Below are 21,325 nucleotides of genomic sequence, written 5' to 3' on the forward strand. Positions count from 1 at the left end.
GGATTTACATGTATACACTAATATGTATAAAATGGATGACTATTAACCTGCTGTATAAAAAAATAAAATAAAATTCAAAAAGAAAAAAGAAAAAAGTATTTGCTTCATATTCCTCCAAAATGATTCCATTTGTCAAAGGTATAAAATCAAATAAAATATAATTTATTAGAATTTATTAGCTGTGATATAGATATAACCACTGAAAATTGGTTAATAGTGAATATGATTCACCAATCATCTAACTACTTAGAATTCAACTCATTGCTTAAAAGACCCATAGGGGCAAGATGGGACAAAATTAGACATAACACCATAGGGGAGAAAAATAACAGAAGCAGAGACTTCCAGATTTGCCAGGCTTCTCATAGTCTTTGTCTGTTCAAAAAGCAAGAACTCAGGTTATATGAACTCAGATTTTTTTAGTAGCTTTGAAAACTGTTATGGGCTGGAAGAAAAACTTGGTTGATTGTGGAACTTTGAGACTTGTAGAAAACAACTCTTAGCAAATTGGATATATACATTTGAGGTGTAATTTATATAATTTAAGAGTCTTGTAGTCATATTCAGTACTTTGGATTTTATCTTTGGAACAATAAGAATTAAATGAAGACCACTAAGCAAATATGTTAAGGCAATATGCAAGACATATGTGTTTTAAAATATTATGCCTGCAGAGTAGATTGTAGATATTTTTAAAATAAAGTTTTTAAAAGATTGTAGCAATACAAGATGAATCCTTTATATAATGCAGTATCTGTAAGATTTAAGATTCAGATAGCTTCTAGAGATTTAAAAGATGTTTTTAATAGGTATCATAGTATTTACATGTGACAGGATAACAGAATAAAAGCAATGAATAATGAGTGTTAACCATTCTTTTTCTGTGATTCACTGTGTGCTTTACTATAAAATTTCAAACATCACAATAATGTTTTCCCATGTATAGACATCTTATTCATAATATGGAGCTTAGCAAACTGAAATTTTTAAAAAGTGAATAGTTTGCTGAAGTTCAGAAAGATCTAAGTGATAAAGGTATATTTTAGACCCTTTGTTCTGATTTTAAATGAATCAAGGGTAAAACCTAGGTTTTCTACTTAGGAAACTGGATGTATTACCAAAAACAAACAAACAAAAATCAAACAAACAAACAAAAAACTGAACATCTAAAACTGCAATTTAGTACCAGAATCTAAGCCAAAATGACCACATGATTTTATATTCCATGAGGTTCCATATGAAATAACTCTTAAGACTCTCTTTAAAGTCCCATCTAAAGCTGGCAACAAGTTTCCTTATTCTCAAAATGTCTGAATTGCTTTTTATTTCTTTCATAGTTTTGGTAGAAATTTTTAGCGTTGCTTTATTTTTTATTTATTTATTTTATTTTTTTGGACTATCTCTGTCTGGTTTTGGTATCAGGGTGATGCTGACCTCATAGAATGAGTTCAGGAGTGTTCCTTCCTCTGCAATTTTTTGGAAGAGTTTGAGAAGGATGGGTGTTAGCTCTTCTCTAAATGTTTGATAGAATTCACCTGTGAAGCCATCTGGTCCTGGACTTTTGTTTGTTGGAAGATTTTTAATCACAGTTTCAATTTCATTACTTGTGATTGGTCTGTTCATATTTTCTATTTCTTCCTGGTTCAGTCTTGGAAGGTTATACCTTTCTAAGAATTTGTCCATTTCTTCCAGGTTGTCCATTTTATTGGCATAGAGTTGCTTGTAGTAGTCTCTTAGGATGCTTTGTATTTCTGCGGTGTCTGTTGTAACTTCTCCTTTTTCATTTCTGATTTTATTGATTTGAGTCCTCTCCCTCTTTTTCTTGATGAGTCTGCCTAATGGCTTATCAATTTTGTTTATCTTCTCAAAGAACCAGCTTTTAGTTTTATTGATCTTTAGTATTGTGTTCTTTGTTTCTATTTCATTTATTTCCACTCTGATCTTTATGATTTCTTTCCTTCTGCTAACTTTGGGTTTTGTTTGTTCTTCTTTCTCTAGTCCCTTTAGGTGTAAGGTTAGATTGTTTATTTGAGATTTTTCTTGTTTCTTGAGGTAGGCTTGTATAGCTATAAACTTCCCTCTTAGAACTGCTTTTGCCGTATCCCATAGGTTTTGGGTTGTCGTGTTTTCATTGTCATTTGTCTCTAGGTATTTTTTGATTTCCTCTTTGATTTCTTCAGTGATCTCTTGGTTATTTAGTAACGTAGTGTTTAGCCTCCATGTGTTTGTGTTTTTTACGTTTCTTCCCCTGTAATTGATTTCTAATCTCATGGTGTTGTGGTCAGAAAAGATGCTTGATATGATTTCAATTTTCTTAAATTTACTGAGGCTTGATTTGTGACCCAAGATGTGATCTATCCTGGAGAATGTTCTGTGCGCACTTGACGTAATCTGCTGTTTTTGGGTGGAATGTCCTATAAATATCAATTAAATCTATCTGGTCTATTGTGTCATTTAAAGCTTCTGTTTCCTTATTTATTTTCACTTTGGATGATCTGTCCCTTGGTGTAAGTGAGGTGTTAAAAGTCCCCCACTATTATTGTGTTACTGTCGATTTCCTCTTTTACAGCTGTTAGCAGTTGCCTTATGTATTGAGGTGCTCCTATGTTGGGTGCATATATATTTATAATTGTTATATCTTCTTCTTGGATTGATCCCTTGATCATTATGTAGTGTCCTTCCTTGTCTCTTGTAACATTCTTTATTTTAAAGTCTATTTTATCTGATATGAATATAGCTACTCCAGCTTTCTTTTGATTTCCATTTGCATGGAATATCTTTTTCCATTCCCTCACTTTTAGTCTGTATGTGTCCCTAGGTCTGAAGTGGGTCTCGTGTAGACAGCATATATATGGTTCTTGTTTTTGTATCCATTCAGCAAGCCTGTGTCTTTTGGTTGGAACATTTAATCCATTCACGTTAAGGTAATTATCGATGTGTATGTTCCTATGACCATTTTCTTAATTGTTTTGGGTTTGTTTTTGTAGGTCCTTTTCTTCTCTTGTGTTTCCCACTTAGAGAAGTTCCTTTAGCATTTCTCGTAGAGCTGGTTTGCTGGTGCTGAATTCTCTTAGCTTTTGCTTGTCTGTAAAGCTTTTGATTTCTCCATTGAATCTGAATGAGATCCTTGCCAGGTAGAGTAATCTTGGTTGTAGGTTCTTCCCTTTCATCACTTTAAGTATATCATGCCACTCCCTTCTGGCTTATAGAGTTTCTGCTGAGAAATCAGCTGTTAACCTTATGGGAGTTCCCTTGTATATTATTTGTCATTTTTCCTTTGCTGCTTTCAATAATTTTTCTTTGTCTTTAATTTTTGCCAGTTTGATTACTATGTGTCTCAGTGTGTTTCTCCTTAGGTTTTTCCTGTATGGGACTCTCTGCACTTCCTGGACTTGGGTGGCTATTTCCTTTCCCATGTTAGGGAAATTTTCGACTATAATCTCTTGAAATATTTTTTCGGGTCCTTTCTCTCTCTTTTCTCCTTTTGGGACTCCTACAATGCAAATGTTGTTGCATTTAATGTTGTCACAGAGGTCTCTTAGGCTGTGTTCATTTCTTTTCATTCTTTTTTCTTTATTCTGTTCTGCAACAGTGAATTCCACCATTCTGTCTTCCAGGTCACTTATCCGTTCTTCTGCCTCAGTTATTCTGCTATTGATTCCTTCTTGTGTAGTTTTCATTTCAATTATTGTATTGTTCATCTCTGTTTGTTTGTTCTTTAATTCTTCTAGGTCTTTTTTAAACATTTCTTGCATCTTCTCGATCTTTGCCTCCATTCTTTTTCCGAGGTCCTGGATCCTCTTCACTATCATTATTCTGAATTCTTTTTCTGGAAGGTTGCCTATCTCCACTTCATTTAGTTGTTTTTCTGGGGTTTTATCTTGTTCCTTCATCTGGTACATAGCCCTCTGCCTTTTCATCTTGTCTATCTTTCTGTGAATGTGGTTTTTGTTCCACAGGCTGCAGGATTGTAGTTATTCTTGCTTCTGCTGTCTGCATTCTGGTGGATGAGTCTATCTAAGAGGCTTGTGCAGGTTTCCTCACTTTATTTTTTTAAATTGAATAAGTTCCAAGTTTTAATATGTAAAGTCTCTTAGATCCAATCCATTCTTTTAGGGATTGCTGAGTGTTTCCCCAGGGCTAGATCGTACATATTCTATGTATGTAGGCCATACAGTTTCTGTTGAAACTATTATAATCTACTCTTGACTACTCCACAGCAATTATAGACATTATGTAAATGAACGGGCATGACATGCCTTCCAATAAAACTTTATTTACAAATTCAGGAGGCCAATTAATGAGGTCATAGTTTACCAACCCCTGATGATACATATTGAATATAAATATATAAGCAGTCCTACCTGAAACAGATAATTTTATAATGTGAAAATAATTTTATTTAAAATCAAATAAGCTGGGCTTCCCTGGTGGCACAGAGGTTAAGAATCCACCTGCCAATGCAAGGGACACGTGTTCAAGCCTTGGACCGGGATGATCCTACATGCTGCGGAGCAACTAAGCCCGTGCGCCACAACTACTGAGCCTGCACTCTAGAGCCTGCGTGCCACAACTACTGAAGCCCGCACACCTAGAGCCCATGCTCCGCAACAAGAGAAGAAGCCACCGCAATGAGAAGCCCACGCAATGCAACAAAGACCCAATGCAGCCAAAAATAAATAAAAATAAAAAATAATAAATTTATAAAAATATTAAATAAGCTATGCTTTTAAAAATAATGCATGGGGCAAGTATTTCTTAAAAATGATGCATGTGACATGTTTTCTTCAGAATAAACATCACCTAATCAGAGTATATATTTTATTAAGAGTAATCAAAGAAAATGTTGTTAAGAGAAATTATTCAAAACTTGCAAATAATGCAAAAGAGAATACAGCAAGTACTTCTGCTGTCATACTGAGCATAGTTGAATTTTCTGTCTAAGCATTATTTAAAATATCTACTTAATTATCTACAGGAATGTAATTGTGTTTCACTTTAATATTTGCTATTAATTGAAGACCCTCATTCTGTGTGTTGGTATAGTAACTTGTATATCTTGTCCTGTAGAGATTCAATTCTTGTCAGGTAGAAAAAATAATTTTATAGGTAATGGTTGTATTAGCTGGTAGGACATTAACCAGATTTGTCTTCAAGTCGAAATGCCTTTCCTGATGAAATCTATAACCCCTGCCCCATCTAACACCTAAGTTTACTATCTTATTGGTTCTCTTTTTAATGAGGTAATAAGTGATTTAGAAGTGTTTATTTTGTATTTGTATGAAGTGTTATTTTGAGCATTTTACCATTTAAAATGCTGTTAAATACTTTAACAGTAGTTCATGCTTAAAGTTTTTGATATATTTTTGAGTATTATACTCCCTGAATCTCATTTAAAAATTCCTGAATTTATGAATGATGAGCTGGGCTTTAGTCAATATAAACAACAGATGAGGGGCTTGTTTAATTTCCTAAAGTGTGCCCTTTTAGCTTTACTTTCACTTGGTGTTCAAAGGACCTTTGGAAACAAATACACCTCCCATATCTATCACCTTTACGTGCTCTCTCCTCTCCTCTGACAAAATTCGTATTCTGTTTAATTTATCCACCTAAGATAGAAATAACTGCTACAGTGTTTCCTCTCTTCATTGAAATGTAACACTAAGCAAAGGCTGGCTTCAAAGTATAAAGATTTATTTGTAGAATTGTAGGCATTAGTTAGTCAGATATAAATTGGGACAGGTACATTTCATAGATATGTAATCTTTGGTCTATATATCCAGTTGGATTTGAGCTGATCAATGAGGAATAGCATCTATAAGCTGGCTTTAGAGCTTTATCAAGAGATCAGCTAGGTTCTTTCCAGTTTGTGCATTATTTCACTACACAATATTAACTTTTGGGATTTCCTCTCTTTTCTTGGAGTACGTATGTATGCCAGAAATTTGAAGCTCTTTGTTTGATTTTACATGCACATAAAATTCACTTACACTTAACATTTTACTTTTTAATCATTAAGTTATTTTGCTCCCATTTTAGATTTGTCTGACTTGTCTCGCCAATTAAGTGCTACATTATATTGCATGTTGGAATTATGTTTACTCTGTTCTTTCTTGTTATCTTGGGAAATCCATGACTGTATAACATACACCTAGAAATACTAATGAAATAAAAGATTGAAGATAATAATTTTAGAAGATTGTTTTGGTGTAGTGAGAGAGGAAAATGATAATGTAGGGGGGAAAAGTGTGAGTTTTTTTCCATTCAAAATTATTCTCTTCCTAAAATGTAACTGTTTTATTCAAAGTCATACTTTCCACCAAAATAGATTCTACAATCTCTATTGTAGAAGATATATATTCCCAAATATTTACTTACTTTCTCGGGAATATATCAGAAACCTCCACATATCAGAAAAGTCAATGAATCTTACAAGATTTCCTCTTACCTAAATTTCTCATTATTAGTATTGTATCAGAGATGGCACTGTCTGAATAACCCATTAAAATTAATATTTTTGGTACTTATGCTATTTTAAAATTATTTTAAGCATGCTCATTGGGAGCGGGAAGGTTTTGTTAAGAAGCATAAGGCACACTCATTCTATATTTAATACAGAATGTATTTCTTTAGTTGACACACCCCAGATTGACATTAAACTTCCTGCCTTTGAACTTCATTGCAGAAATAGAATGTTTCCTTTGTTATTAATAGGTAGGCCATGAAATTTTACTTTTGTTTCAACAGGAGGTTTCCTCTTTCATTTCTTCTTATCTAAAGACTAAATTGCCTTATTTATGTCTTAGATTGTTTGGGCTACTATAACAAAATACCACAGACTGGGTAGCTTATAAACAGCAGAAATTTATTCCTCACAGTTCGGGAAGCTGGAAGTTCAAGATCAGGGTGCCAGCATGATTGGGTGAGAGCTCTCTTTCAGGTCTCAGACTTGTCATATTGTCACATGGCAAAAAAGAGTGAGTAGCTCTCTGGATCCTCTTTTATAAGGGCACTAATGCCATTTATGAGGGCCCCACCATCATGACCTAACCATCTCCCCAAAGCCTCACATCCTAATGCTATTACCTTGGGCATTACATTTTCATCACAGAGATTAGGGAGTGGGGTACACATTCAGACCATAATGCTTTAGGTGAGACTTTATCTTGTTTCTTTAAGTCTTTTTGAGGTGTAAAGTCTACACTTAAATTCATAATTATAATAGCTACACCAACCATCACCTGTTTTTAATTCCTTATTTTTCTTTCTGATATTGCAAGGAATATCTGGAAAGAAGTTTGACAATGTCTATCTGAAGAGCTTTCAGTGCCTGTTTTCATGACCTCATAATCTCTATCTATTGATACATTGGTATGTATATATGATACATGTATAATGTTTCTACCACCTTCCTGAACTTTCTCTTTTGTCCCCAAAGTTTACCTCTCTTTAGATCTTGTCTCTGGTCTCCATTAGATGTAACCAATCCCTTAGATAACCCATTCAACTGCTGAACAGTTCATTTTAGTGACAAGAAAGAAACTGCTCTTACACCCATATAATTGGTGTTCATTTTAAAAATGAGTTCAGGAAAGTAAAATTCTAACTTAGAGTACAATTTTATCTTTAGTTGGTAATTGTTGGTTCAGTATATTAGAAAATAAATGTTTTTTAGAAGCAGATATAATTAGATATCTGCAGTGCTGTTTAAAAACATAGTGAGTTACCATTTTCACCTATTTGATGGACAAAGATTAAACAGCTGATAAAATACAGTGATTGCAAAAATGTGGAGAAATGGTTACATTCATTCATTTCTGTAATGAAGTAAATTATAAAAACTTTATAACATTTTCTGGTCATTACTATCAAAATTTTAATGTACTTAACCTTTTACTCCTTAATTACACTTTGAAGCCTATTCCCTACCAAAATAAAACCAATGGTGTATAAAGATACATGGGGAAGATGTTTATTGCAGCTGTATTTGTATGGGCAAAACAAACAAAACAACACAAAAATTGTTTACAACCACATGTCTATCACAGGGAGAGGATAAGTATGTTATGGTATATTCTCATTTTTATATATTAAGCTACTATTAAAAAGATTGCATTAGATCTGCATGAATTATCTCTGAAAGACATCTATGATATATCACGTTTAAAATGTTGCAAGGTAAGTTACAAAGTAATTATTATAGTATTTTCTAATATCTTTAAAAGAGAATCTCTCTCTCTCTCTCTTTCTTTCTCTCTCTCTCCTTCCTTTCTGTTTCACTAGACACATTCACAAAGAAGCACACATGTACAAATACATATACATGGATTTTTTTTGATAAATGTAGAGAATTTATGAGTGAATACATAACATACTTTTATAAACATATATATACACATATACATATACATGTGTATAACCTAAGGAGTGGCATTGGAAGGAGTATGGGACGATTATTACTTTTTCATTTGTATACAAACTGTACTGTTGAACTCATGACAATGAACACTATTAAATTTGAAATTATACTAGTCAATAAAACCTAAAGATAATCAAAGAAAATAAAATAATATCTGAAACTAGTAATATGAAAGATTACAGGGATATGGTATTTGGAAAAAATCCAAATTACTTTTGAAAAGACTATTCTTGAATTAAATAATACATAAATAACAATCCCTGCATTTCTACTTCCCACTTTCCTATTGAAATAACCAAAACACAAGATGTAAAGGTATGCCAATACTTATTACTGGAAATATTATGTATGGAACCTAAAAAAAGTGAAACTCCTAGAAACAGAGAGTAGAATGGTGGTTGCCATGGGCAGGAGAGTTTAGGAAACAGGCAGATGTTGGTCAAAGGGTACAGTTTTTTAGTTGTAAGATGAATAAATTTGAGGATCTAATGTGCAGCATGGTAGCTATAGTTAATAATACTGTATTGTATAGTTGAAATTTACTAAGAGAGTAGATCTTTAAGCATTCTCACCACACACACAAAAGGTATCTGTGCAAGGTGAGGGGTGTGTTAATTAACTTGATTGTGGTGATCAGTTCACCATGTATACTGATATCAAATTATCATGTTATGCACTGTAAAAATATACAATTTTATTTGTCAGTTATGTCCCAATAAAGCTGGAAAATCAATCAATCAATCTATCTATCTACCTGTCTCTGATATGGGGGACGGAGAATCTGCCGAAGTCAAGGTAAGAGGAATTGCAATATTTCAATCATCCAGAGGTCAACAGGATGGCTATTTCAGAGACATTTGCCCCAGTTGATACTTTCTGAGCCATGCCAGTTTTATTTGACTTCCCTATTCCCCCATCAAGCATCCGTATTTCTAAAATTATTCCAATATCAAATTTTTCAGTAATGTTTTATGGATTAGCAATGAAATTAGATTGGAGGTGGCACTTTGTCTCTTATATGAAGTCATATTGACTGGATTGACATTCAAGAGACACAATGGTCTACTCAGATTTTTATGGATTTTTTCTGCACTGTTTTTGGCAAGAGATGAACTGCAGATAGTACAACCAAGTAATAGAAACAAGTTTTATTTTTTATTCCACAGACCCCAAAGGAATTCTGTTTACTGATTTAGTATTTATCCCATCATATACTTGACAATTATCTCAAGGTAAGAAAATATATATACAATGAAAATTGTCTCTCTTACAACCTGATCTTTCCTTCAAACCTGATTCTTCTATGCATTACTATTCTTTTTAAGAACATCTCTGTTATATAATTCCAAAAAATGAACATCCTGTCTTTTAGCAAGTCAGATCAAGAAAAGTCTCAGTGTTTCTGCAAATTTTTCTTCCTATCCCATCATTATGGCCAAGGATTATTGTGCAACCAGAGTGGGAAAAAAATCACCATTTAAAATGCACATTTCTCTACCAGGAGTGAAACAGTCCCTCCAACCAACCCTCTAAATTGTTGTATTTGCTGGCTTTGACTGGATTTATTATGCAAAATCCTTTATTAGTGGTTCTTTTTCAGGAATGAAAATTAAGTTTTGGCTTCTAGTGTCATCCTTTCATTAGTCCAGTCTGCACCCTAATTGGCAAAAATGTCTTAGAGTTTATAACATAGAGTTAACACTATTTCTCAGTTTCTATAGTTTTTCTTTTATTGTATTCTGTTCATTCTTTTGATTTGGTAAGTCAAGTGTGGACAGTTTATTATCCCACCATTCTGCTTTCCAGGAGTCTCATCATTTAAATACATTTAAATGTTAATAAAATACTAACAGAGAGCAAAATGATAAAGGTATGGGAAAAAGAGGAGACAGTTGACAGAGTAAAGAATCAAGATGGTGTAGGAGCTACCTATCAAGGACGAAAGAAGTAAAGGATCAGTGGAGATGTAGGTCAGTTTAATGTTTTGATTACAGGATGTTGAGATAGTGAATAACTTATGGCCCTACTTTTTCACTGAGGCAAGAAGAAGCAAGGTTATTTGCTCAGAGAGAATAGGAAAGAACTACATGTTACCTTAATTTTGAACATCACCTTTTTTACATTTTTTATTGGTTGCTCGTTCATTTGCTTTTTTGAATTGTAATATCTATCATTGGTTTCATTTATGCTTTTTAATTTGTGGGCAAGCTGAGGAACTTCAGTGGTGTTTTTGCTGTGTTGTCATTTGCTTGTTTTCTTACATAGTATCTATTTTCCCTTCCTATAGCAACCCTAATTAACTTTGGGGGCATTGACTCTAATCTATTGTATACAGCATTTGTGATCCTATTAACTAGGTGTCCTGGGAGACCCAAGCTAGACTTATCAGATCATTTCTTCAGGACTCTGTATCCAGATTGGAGAAATACAAGCATGAGAAAAAATGGCTACAGCACATTTGCTGGTGCCCACGTAAATAATTTCCTTAAACCTGATCTCTGATCAATATCTTTCCTTTGGATTAAGTCAACAAGTATAATTATTACATGTATACATTTATATTTCTCTTTCTTGCTTATAGTTAACATATGTATATCCATACAACTAATACAGAGATATTTTCTATGTTTCTGCAATTTTATATCACTTAACCATTTATATTATAACACCATTTCCCTGGCTCATTACGAAAATTAAAATTCAGGAAAGAGCAAGTCTCAGGGACAATGTGTCAGAGATGCCTGTTACGCTGACTACTTGGTGATAAAATACTGTGTTTTACATTATTGAAAGGGCTTTGTCAAAACATCTTCCACATTACAGCAGCCCTGTCAAAACAATTACGACATAATGCTGTACTTTCTTCGTTTAGGTGGATTCAAAAAATGGATGATCTGACAGTCCTTTTAACCAGGATACAACATTGATTCTCAGTACACTATAGTCATTATTTTTCACAGATGCGTGTTTAACTACTAAAGTGAGTATGACCAGGTAAATTTGCTTCAAAATATTCTTAAAAATCCGTGGTCTTTGCTTGCTTTATAAATTAAGAAATATGTGTCATTTCATCCTGTTATAGTAATAATTGCCTGAGTCAGATTTGTCTCATTTATTGCTCTGTGAAAGAAATATAAAGAAACATAAGTATAGAATCTGCCTTTCATGTATTCCTTTCCACTTAAAAAGTAAATTTAAAACAGAAAGTTTGCAGATAAGGAGCACACACTCAGTTCACTTATCCTGATATAATCATGTAAAACATTTCACCAAATGAAATTCCAAAGTGTCACCTTTAATTAATGAAGTAGAATATTATTTTAACTCAATTATATGCATCTTTTAGAAGGTATAGATTCAAAGACATGCTAGTAAAATGTTCAACTGCTAACCAAATATTTTTTTCTAGTGCACAATTACCTTTTTACACCCTCAGATGCCTCATTTTGATTCCACTGTACTAGAGAAAGATACAAGACATTATTCAACTAATATTGACCAAGGACTAGCAACAGAAGAAAGGTATAAAACTTCATTTCTCAAGGATAATATTAGGCCATCAGAATTTTATCTAAGATGAATAGAGAGTAAAGATTAATAGAAACTATGCATTTAAAATCTCTACCTTAATGGATGACATATATAACAACTAACATTTATTGTGTAGTACATGAGCTATACACTATTCTAAGTGTTTTACATAGGTTTACTTTATTTCATCTTATCATAACCCTTTATGATAGTGAGTAAAATTATTATTCACCTTCTAACAGATCAGGGACTGAGACATAGAAGTTAAGTAGCATTCCTAAGGTCACGCAGCTATAAAATTGAAGAAGGGCAATTTCAAACTTCAGTACAGATTGTCTGGCTCTAGCCACTATGATAAACTGTCAGACAGTGCTCAGCACACTATTAGATATAGTTGGTTTCCATTAACTTCTCACTAAGAAAAGTATTTTCTGACAGAAGGAGAGGTATTTCGTACATTGTAGTGTAACTGTTATTAGTAATACTGTATTTCATCTAATCAAAGCTGCTGTCAAAAATAATTCACACCATTATTGCATGTACCATTAAATAAGAAACTGCCAATATAACTATGATACAATCTTCGCCAAATTTTTATTTTGTAATTATGAAAATAATTCTTTTGACAGATGTGACAGAATATATAGAATGATATGACACAACATTAACACATGCTGATAATCTGTTTAGTGAATTTGGTGTCAATAGTATAATTTCAAGATGCATCAAAAACATCAATTATAATAGACAACTCAGTTTCAGATATTCTAAAGTGTGAAAAATACATGTTTGGCATCAATAAAATACAAAATTCATTGAAATTTGTCATTCATTGAAAACCTACAAAACCCCTAGCATTCTACTAGTTGACTTCATATGGATTATATCAAATTTCATCACAACTCTTTGAAATGGTGTGATATAAGCCCGATTTTAAAATAAAGGGATTAAATGTAAAAGGCACTAATTGATTAACTCTAATTATATATTTGGCATTTAAACCTAAAAATTTCTTTTTTTTAATTAATTTTTTATTGGAGTATAGTTGATTTACAATGTTGTGTTAATTTCTGCTGTACAACAAAGTGAATCAGTTACACATATACATATATCCACTCTCTTCTAGACTCCATTCCCACATAGGCCATTACAGAGCACCAAATAGAGTTCCCTGTGCTATATAATAGGCTCTTATTAGTTATCTTTTATATATAGTAGTGTGTATATGTCAATCCCAACCTCCCAATTTATCCCCCCTTGGTAACCATAAGTTTGTTTTCTACATTTGTGACTCAATTTCTATTTTGTAAATAGGTTCATTTGTACCATTTTTTTAGATTCCACATATAAGCAGTATCGTATGATATTTATCTTTCTCTGACTTACTTCACTCAGCATGACAATCTCTAGGTCCATCCATATACCAAAATAGTTCTGAAGCACCAAGACACCATATGACACAAATAACCCTTCTCCAAATAAAATTAAATAAAGGCATACAGTTATTTATATTATGAACAAGAATATTATGAGCAAAATGAATAAAATAAGAGAAAACAAATAACTGGTAAAGAGCTATAACATGACTATAACTGGTAGAGAGCTATAACATGCCCAATGTGAAGGAAGGGCTGATAGCCTTAAAGTGAATCCTATCATGCTGCATAATTATATTATCAATAGAATCATTTTTTTTAGAAATTTAAGTAATAATAGTCTTTTGAGACTAAAAATATATTCACAAACATCAATTTCAACATACTAACCATAATGTGTTCTACTATAGGAAAGACTTGATTTCTTTAAATCATGTTTATTTATTATCCAAGTCAGAAATTTGTGTTCTTTAAATCAAGCTATGATCCAGTTGAATGCCTTTTATTTTTGAGAGTGCAATATACTCTCCTGCATTCAAAGTTCCTTAAAGTTACTCACAGCATAAATTTAACGTGTACAAACTTAGTCATTTGGATAGCCACTAAAGACTTCTGAGGACTTACTAATAGCATGCCATGAATTGTAATAATGGCTTTAATTACAGTTTTAATCTTTTGTTTATAGTTTAAAATATATTATAAAAGGCATATAAAAGACCAGTGAAATATCAATGAGAACAAATAAAACCTTGTATAATAATAAAAGTTGTCCAAAATTCTGACACCCTTTCTCATGTTATTTCCAAATATTGGAGGTATGGAACCCCTGAGGCATTGGCTGAAAATTTTCTATGTGCTGGATTCGTAGCTGGAGGCTTGTTTTTTGCCTGTGAAATAATTACATATTATTAAAGGAAACGAATTCTAAGAACAGCATTTTGGAGAGAATCTGATTCAAGATATGGACAGCTTTTCCAAAAAAGAATGGAATACCATGTGAGTACGATAAAATTTGATTCTTCTTTGAAATGGCAATCCAAAAGGAGACAAGGTAAGGAGAAAAAGTGAGAGGGAAAAATAATGGGACAAAAAGAAAACAATTAGCAAGATGATGGTACGTTTAAATCCAACCATGTTGGTGACTGCATTAAGTATAAGTAGGTTAAACACATCAACCATAAGACAGAATTTGTCGCACTGTATTCTTTTAAAAGAATCAATCCTATTTTGTCTACAGGAAATGTACTTTATATAATAAGAGAAAGATAGGTTAAAAATAAAAGAATGGAACAAGATATATCAGACAGGCATTAATTGAAAGAAAGCCTGACTGGCTATATTGATATCAAACAAATTATGGTTCTTTAGGGATAGAGAGGGACATTTCATAATGATAAAAGTGTCAATTCAACAAGAGCCATAGCAACTTACCAAAGAGAGAGAGAGAGAGAGCACAATTTGTCAATAAAAAAAAAAAAAGTATCACTAGATATCTTAAAGGATTTTAAAGAATAATAAAAATATGAACCAACATTATGCCAGTAAATTTGATAAATTAGTTGGGGTAGACAACTTGAGAAAATCATTGTGGGAATATATTAATTACTATTCAATTACTTTAACAGAAGTATGTCTACACAGTTTTCTTCAGTAATTTTAATAATTTGTGTTTTTCAAGGAAGTTGTCTACCCCATAAAAATTCTCTGAATTTCTCTTAAAGACAAGATCGAGTTATTTCTAAGATGTTAATTCACCACAAATTGTTCAATAGATTAAATTCAATCCCAAGCAAATTCCTAACAGATTTTCTTGTAAAACTTGAGTCTGTAAATGTAAAGTACATAAAAATCCTTAAAATTTTTTGTAAAAAAAGATCAAATTTTGAGAACTTATGCCTCCTAATTTCAAAATTTACTGTGAAGTTACAGTAAACAGGAGAGTTTGGTATTGACATTAAGAATAGTCATATATATCAATGAGAATAATAGAAAGATGAGAAATATATAATAATTACATACTAAATTAAATATATATATAAATTTCTTAGATTCTGCTTCATACTTGCTCTAGTTATTTATGCTAAAACATATATGCTGCCTACCTGTCAATAAATAATTGCCATACTGAGGAAAATCTACACTTTTGAATTATGTCAAAAGGAAATCAAGGTTGATTCATAGGTTTGGGGCATAAGAAATAGCAAAGTGATTCTATTTATTAAGATATTGAAGACTGGGAAAGAGTTGGTATTAGGGAAACAATAAGTAGTTCTGTTTGTGGCATATTAAGTTACAGTTACTTATTAGACATAAAAAAGTAAAATATGCATTATTCTTCTCAATCAGCTAAAGATACTTATATAGTTTCCATTCTTCTCAGAGAAAGTTGTTCTTAAGGAACTAAGGTAGCTTCCCATTATCCTCTTAACACTATCTGATATTATCTGCATTTAAAAAATTTTTTTTATCATCTACAATCCCAATAGGAGATAAACTCCATCAGAGCCAGAACCTTGCCTTTCTTGTCCATTGTGGTAAACCAATCCAAAACAATGTCTGGCACAGAATAAGCACCCATACATTGAATAAATGAATAAACTAGTGAGTGAATGAATGACTAAATGCCTCATCAAGTTCAATCTCGATCGCATCTGAATGTATATCCTCAAGTTTCCGCAAGTCATTTATTTAATAAAATATGGTCATCCAAATGTCTTTGATTTTTAATGATTTGGGAGAAACAGATTATTAAAAAAAAAAAAAACAAGTGGAAATTCCACTTGTTTAAGTCCAGTGAATATATTTAACTCATTTCCTTATAGAAATTCCTTATTCAGTCCTTCTGATTGACCCATGCTCCACTATTAGATGGACTGATTGTCACATCTGAAAAGGATTTCATTGCATGGTGGTATATCCTTTGGGTCACAACTCAGCCTGAATATTTCCATAAGTTTTTAATCACAATTATGCTTTGTTCACCACACTAGAAAGTTTTGATGAAATTATGCATCTGTTAAGATGATCATATGATTTTTTTTTTAAACATCTTTATTGAAGTATAATTGCCTTACAATGGTGTGTTAGCTTCTGCTTTATAACAAAGTGAATCAGTTATACACATACAATATGTTCCCATATCTCTTCCCTCTTGCATCATATGATTTTTATCTTTCATTTTATTAATGTGGTATATCACATTTGTTGATTTGATTGTGCTGAACCAGCCTTGCATCCCAGGGATAAATCTGACTTTATCATTGTGTATGATCCTTTTAATGTGCTGTTGAATTCAGTTTGTTCATATTTTGTTGAGAATTTTTGTATCTCTTCATCAGGAATATTGGTCTGTAATTTTCTTTTAGTGTCCTTACCTGGCTTTGGTATCAAGGTAATGCTGCCTTCATAAAATGAATTTGAAAGTGTTCCTTCCTCTTCAATATTCTGGAAAAATTTGTGAAGGATTAATGTAAATCTTTAAATGATTCTCTTCTCTTTATCTTTTGTGAATTTACTGTAGGTTTTTGTTTTGTGGTTGCTATAAAGTTTACATAAAACATCTTGTAGGTATAGCAGTCTATTTTACATTGTTAGCAACTTAACTTTGATTACATACAAAAACTCTACCCTTTTACTTGCCCCTTCTTTTATGTTTTTAACGTCACAGTTTATCTCTTTTTATGTTAGGTACTTATTAACAAATTATAGAAGTTATAGTTATTTTTAATACACTTTTTCTTTAATCATTATATTATGGTTAAAGGTTGACACAGCATCCTAGTTCAGAATTAGAGTTTTCTGAATCTGACTTTATATTTACTTTTGCTTTTACTTTTACTTTTTGTTGTTTGCTTTCCTATGATTTCATCTTACTAACTAGGACCTGCTCATTTTAGCTCTGTTTCCTTTCAGCATTTCTTGTAAGGCTGGTCTAGTGATGATAAGCTCCTTCAGTTTTTGTTTGTCTAGGAAGGGCTCTATTTCTGTTTCATATATCAAGGATAAAGTTGCTAGATAGAGTGTTCTTGCCTGGCATTTTTTTCTTTCAGCATTTTGTATAACCATTTCACTCTGTCCTGGTCTGTAAGTTTTCTGTTGAGAAATCTGCTAATAACCTAATGTGCATTCCTTTATAGGTTACAATCTTTTTTTTTTTCTCGCTGCTTTTAGGATTCTCAGTTTTTTATTTTTAACAGTTGTATTATAATGTGTTTTGGAAAAGATCATTTTGGATTGAAATAATGCAGTGATCTATTCGCTTCCTGAACTTCAAATATAAACATCTCCAGGTTTGGAAAGTTCTCATACTTTATTTTTTTAAATAAACTTTCTGCCCTCATCTCCCTTCAGTCTCTTTTTGGAACTCCCATGACTTTGATATTGATTCTTTTGATGGTGTTGCATAAATCGTGTAGGCCTCTTCACATTTTTTTCATTCTTTTATCTTTGTTCTCCTCTGTCTGGGTTATTTCTAAGTTTCTATCATCTAACTCACTCATGCTCTCTCTTGCATTCTTTATTTCATTCATTGAATTCTTCAGCTCCAGACTTTTCTGGGAGAGTTCTTTTTTATGATTTTTCTCTCTCTATTAAATTGCTCATTTTAATTGTGTATTTATTGTTTTCTTTATTTCATTGAATTTTCTTTCTGTGTTTTCTCATAGCTCATTGAGTGTCCTATTTCGGTATCTTTATCAGGTGAATTACAGACCTCAGTGTCACTGGGTTCAGTTACTGGAGGATTATTGTGAATTTTTGATGATGTCCCGTTGCCTTCATTCTTCAAGTACCTTGGAGTTTTGTATTGTTGTTTTGCAGTTACCGCCTCCAGTCTTTACTAGCTGCCTTCAGGTGAGAGGTACTTTTTGTTTGTCCTGTTGTATTTTCTGTGGCTTATATATATATATTCCAACTGTGTGCTGAAATGTCTCCTCAGATAACCTAGACCTTTGCAAAGGCTCTCTAGTCTGTGGGTGTCTTCCCAAGTCAGCCTTCTCCATGTGATCCCAGACCACGTCCACAAGGAGCTGAAGCCAGTTCACAGGCTCCAGAAGCCCGTTCCACAGCCTATGCCTAGGTCTGTCTGGCTATTACCCATTACACAGGTAAGTGAGACTCCTCCCAGGTCCTTTGGCATCAGGTGCTAGATCCCATAACTCCCTCAAAGGTACTTTTGTTTGTGGAGGAATGCCAAATTTTAGGTGTTTCAGGGAGGGAGAAAAACAAGTTGCATCTTCTGCCACCATGAATACTGACATCACTCCTCCCGCTACATTTCTTAACTTTAGTTGGTGTAATGTTTTTAGTTTTTTTGAGAACTAAGCTGAAATCATTGATTTTCAGACTGTTTTTAATTCAGATATATTCACTGAATGCAATAAATGTTCATTTAGGTACTACTTTAGCAGGAACTATCCAATTTTGACATGCCAAATTTATTATTATTCATTTTTAAATATTTGGATGTCCTTGTTGATTGTACATTATTTAATGTTGTTAATTGTTTAAATTCCAGGAAGTTAGAGATTTTATATTTGTCTTTGTTATTATTGTTTTCCACTTTAATTCCATCACAGTCAGAAAAATTACTTTGAATGATTTCTATCATTTGTAATTTACAGAAGCTTTTTTAAGGGCCTAATACTGTTGATTTCATGTACTCTTGATAAGAATGTTATTAATACCTTTAAGATTTTCTATAAGTTTACTGATTTTTACCTGCTTTTCTCTCACATATTGAGAAAGGGATGTTAATGCCCTCTATTATGCGTGAATTTTCCTATTTCTACTTTTAGATCTTTTGCTTATTCCATTTGCTTTAAATAATGCTTGAATCCAAGCAATCTATATCATCCAAATTTATTCTTTTTCAATGCTGTTTGGATATCCTATACCTTTTTCATTTTCATAAAAATTAGAATAAATTTTAGAATTATTAAAAATTAGAATAAATTTGCTAAATGTTACAAACATGTCTTCTGGGTTGATTTGAATCTATAGGCCTACTTGGTGAGAAAATCATTAAATGATTTTGAATTTTCTGATTCATATATAATTTATACCTGTATTTTGTTTCTTGAACAATATTTTCTCTGTAATTAACATCTCCTTACTTTACTTTTTTAATGTAACTATTGCTAATTTGTCTCAATACATTAACTACATGGATCCAACAACATTTGCTCAGTTATATGGCCTTCTTCACAGGCCATACATCTCTAAATATTAATGTAAACAAAGTTTAAATCTTTGTTTAAGACACTTGATTTTCAACTTTTAAATCCAAGTTAAAAACAAGTGGTTTATACAATTTATTTAGAAACAGTTAATTATAGAGGGGTGTACAATGAAGTACATAATGTAGTTTTTATAATTCTCTGTTGATTTTAACTTCTTATATTTTGCACTAAAAAGAGTAATAAACAAAGAAGTAATACAAAAAATTAACTGGTTTATAGATATTAACTTATTTGGCCTGTATAAAACTGTATAGATAAGGCAATTACTATCCTCAGTTCAAGATCTAAAATATCTGCTCACTGGAAAGATTTCCATCCAAATTTTTGCCCAGGATCACACCTGAGGTGGTGGTAGTGCTGTGTTTCTGATTACTTCTACCTAATGCCAGGATGTCCCATGGAAGCATCTATAAACCAGGAGTTTTTCCCCTTCCTTAGCAAACTAAATATTTGTTGCAATTCCATGGGTATGTAGATGAGCGAAATGTGGAAACACTGTAGAAATAAGTGAATTAGGTGAATAAGCCACAAGAGCATGTTCATAACTTGTGTTTTCAGGAACATCTTATGTCTTATCTTGAATATACTTCCAATGAAGAAGGAATACTGCCACACACAGTTAGCTTCATGATTTGCTAGATCAGATAATATTTAAGCCATGATGAGTAGCTCAGTTTGCATAGGTTCTGTTGTTCTGTAGTCAGGTGTTCAACTGATCTTAATAACAATGCAGGAGCCATTTCTCAACATGAGAATACCAAGTTTCCAAATAGGGAATAGTTATGCTCTAAAACTCTAGGAGCATATTTTGTGATTCTCCTTTCAGAAATTGCTTCATTCTCCACAAAGCATCCTGATCTGCCACAGACACTTCAAGCAACATTTGATCTGCTCAAGGTCAGAACTGCTTGCACCACGGCCTGAGGTTATATAAAGAATTATTCTCCTCTAAGAATTTTTCCAAAAAACACAGAAATCTTATGGGTAGATCAGTACACACAAAGTGATATGTTTAGCTTTGACCTCAGATACTGTGCTATTGTATGCACAGTGCAGCAAATTCTCTCTTTTTCTCTTTTTTTTTTTTTTCTTTCATTTTAGGAGTATCCTGACATGCTCAAGACTTTTGGCCCTCTAAAACTGCACTTATGGTGTAGGTCTTCAAATTTTTATGACACTTTCCCCCCAACTTCTAACAAGTATAGATATTACTGAGACTTCTAAGGTACTTACTACTCCTTGTTCCTCTGGTCACATTGCCTTGATGTTATCAATGTAAAGGCAAGTATGAGAACGCATAGAACTAGTTTATAACAGAATCACACAGTTGTTGTGGACTTAATGATAAAGAATTAGATTGTGTTCCTGTCCCTTCCAGGTTGAACTAAACTGCTTCTGTTGTTCTCTGCTTATTGGGACAGAGAAAAACCAACATTAGTCAGCTCAATGGTAGTGACCACATGAAAGGATGTAGGTTGAATGGCTCCAGTAAATAAGAGATACCATTGTGTGTATTACCTAATTACATTTGAGATAATATTGTTATTTTCTCAAGATTCATCTACCTTCCTAACAGGCCATACAGACAAGTAGATTTTAATGTCAGGAGCATTCTCTTCTGAAACACCTCCCAGAATTGTGAGAATATCCATAAAGTGGATGAGTTTTCATATCATCAATCCCAGAGTTTACTACAAGTTGGACTTGTGTCCAAACCTTCTGGTTATCTCTCCAGTTATGCTACCTATTAAAATAACCAT

This window comes from Eschrichtius robustus, chromosome 3 (assembly GCF_028021215.1).
Source record: "Eschrichtius robustus isolate mEscRob2 chromosome 3, mEscRob2.pri, whole genome shotgun sequence".
NCBI lineage: Eukaryota > Metazoa > Chordata > Mammalia > Artiodactyla > Eschrichtiidae > Eschrichtius > Eschrichtius robustus.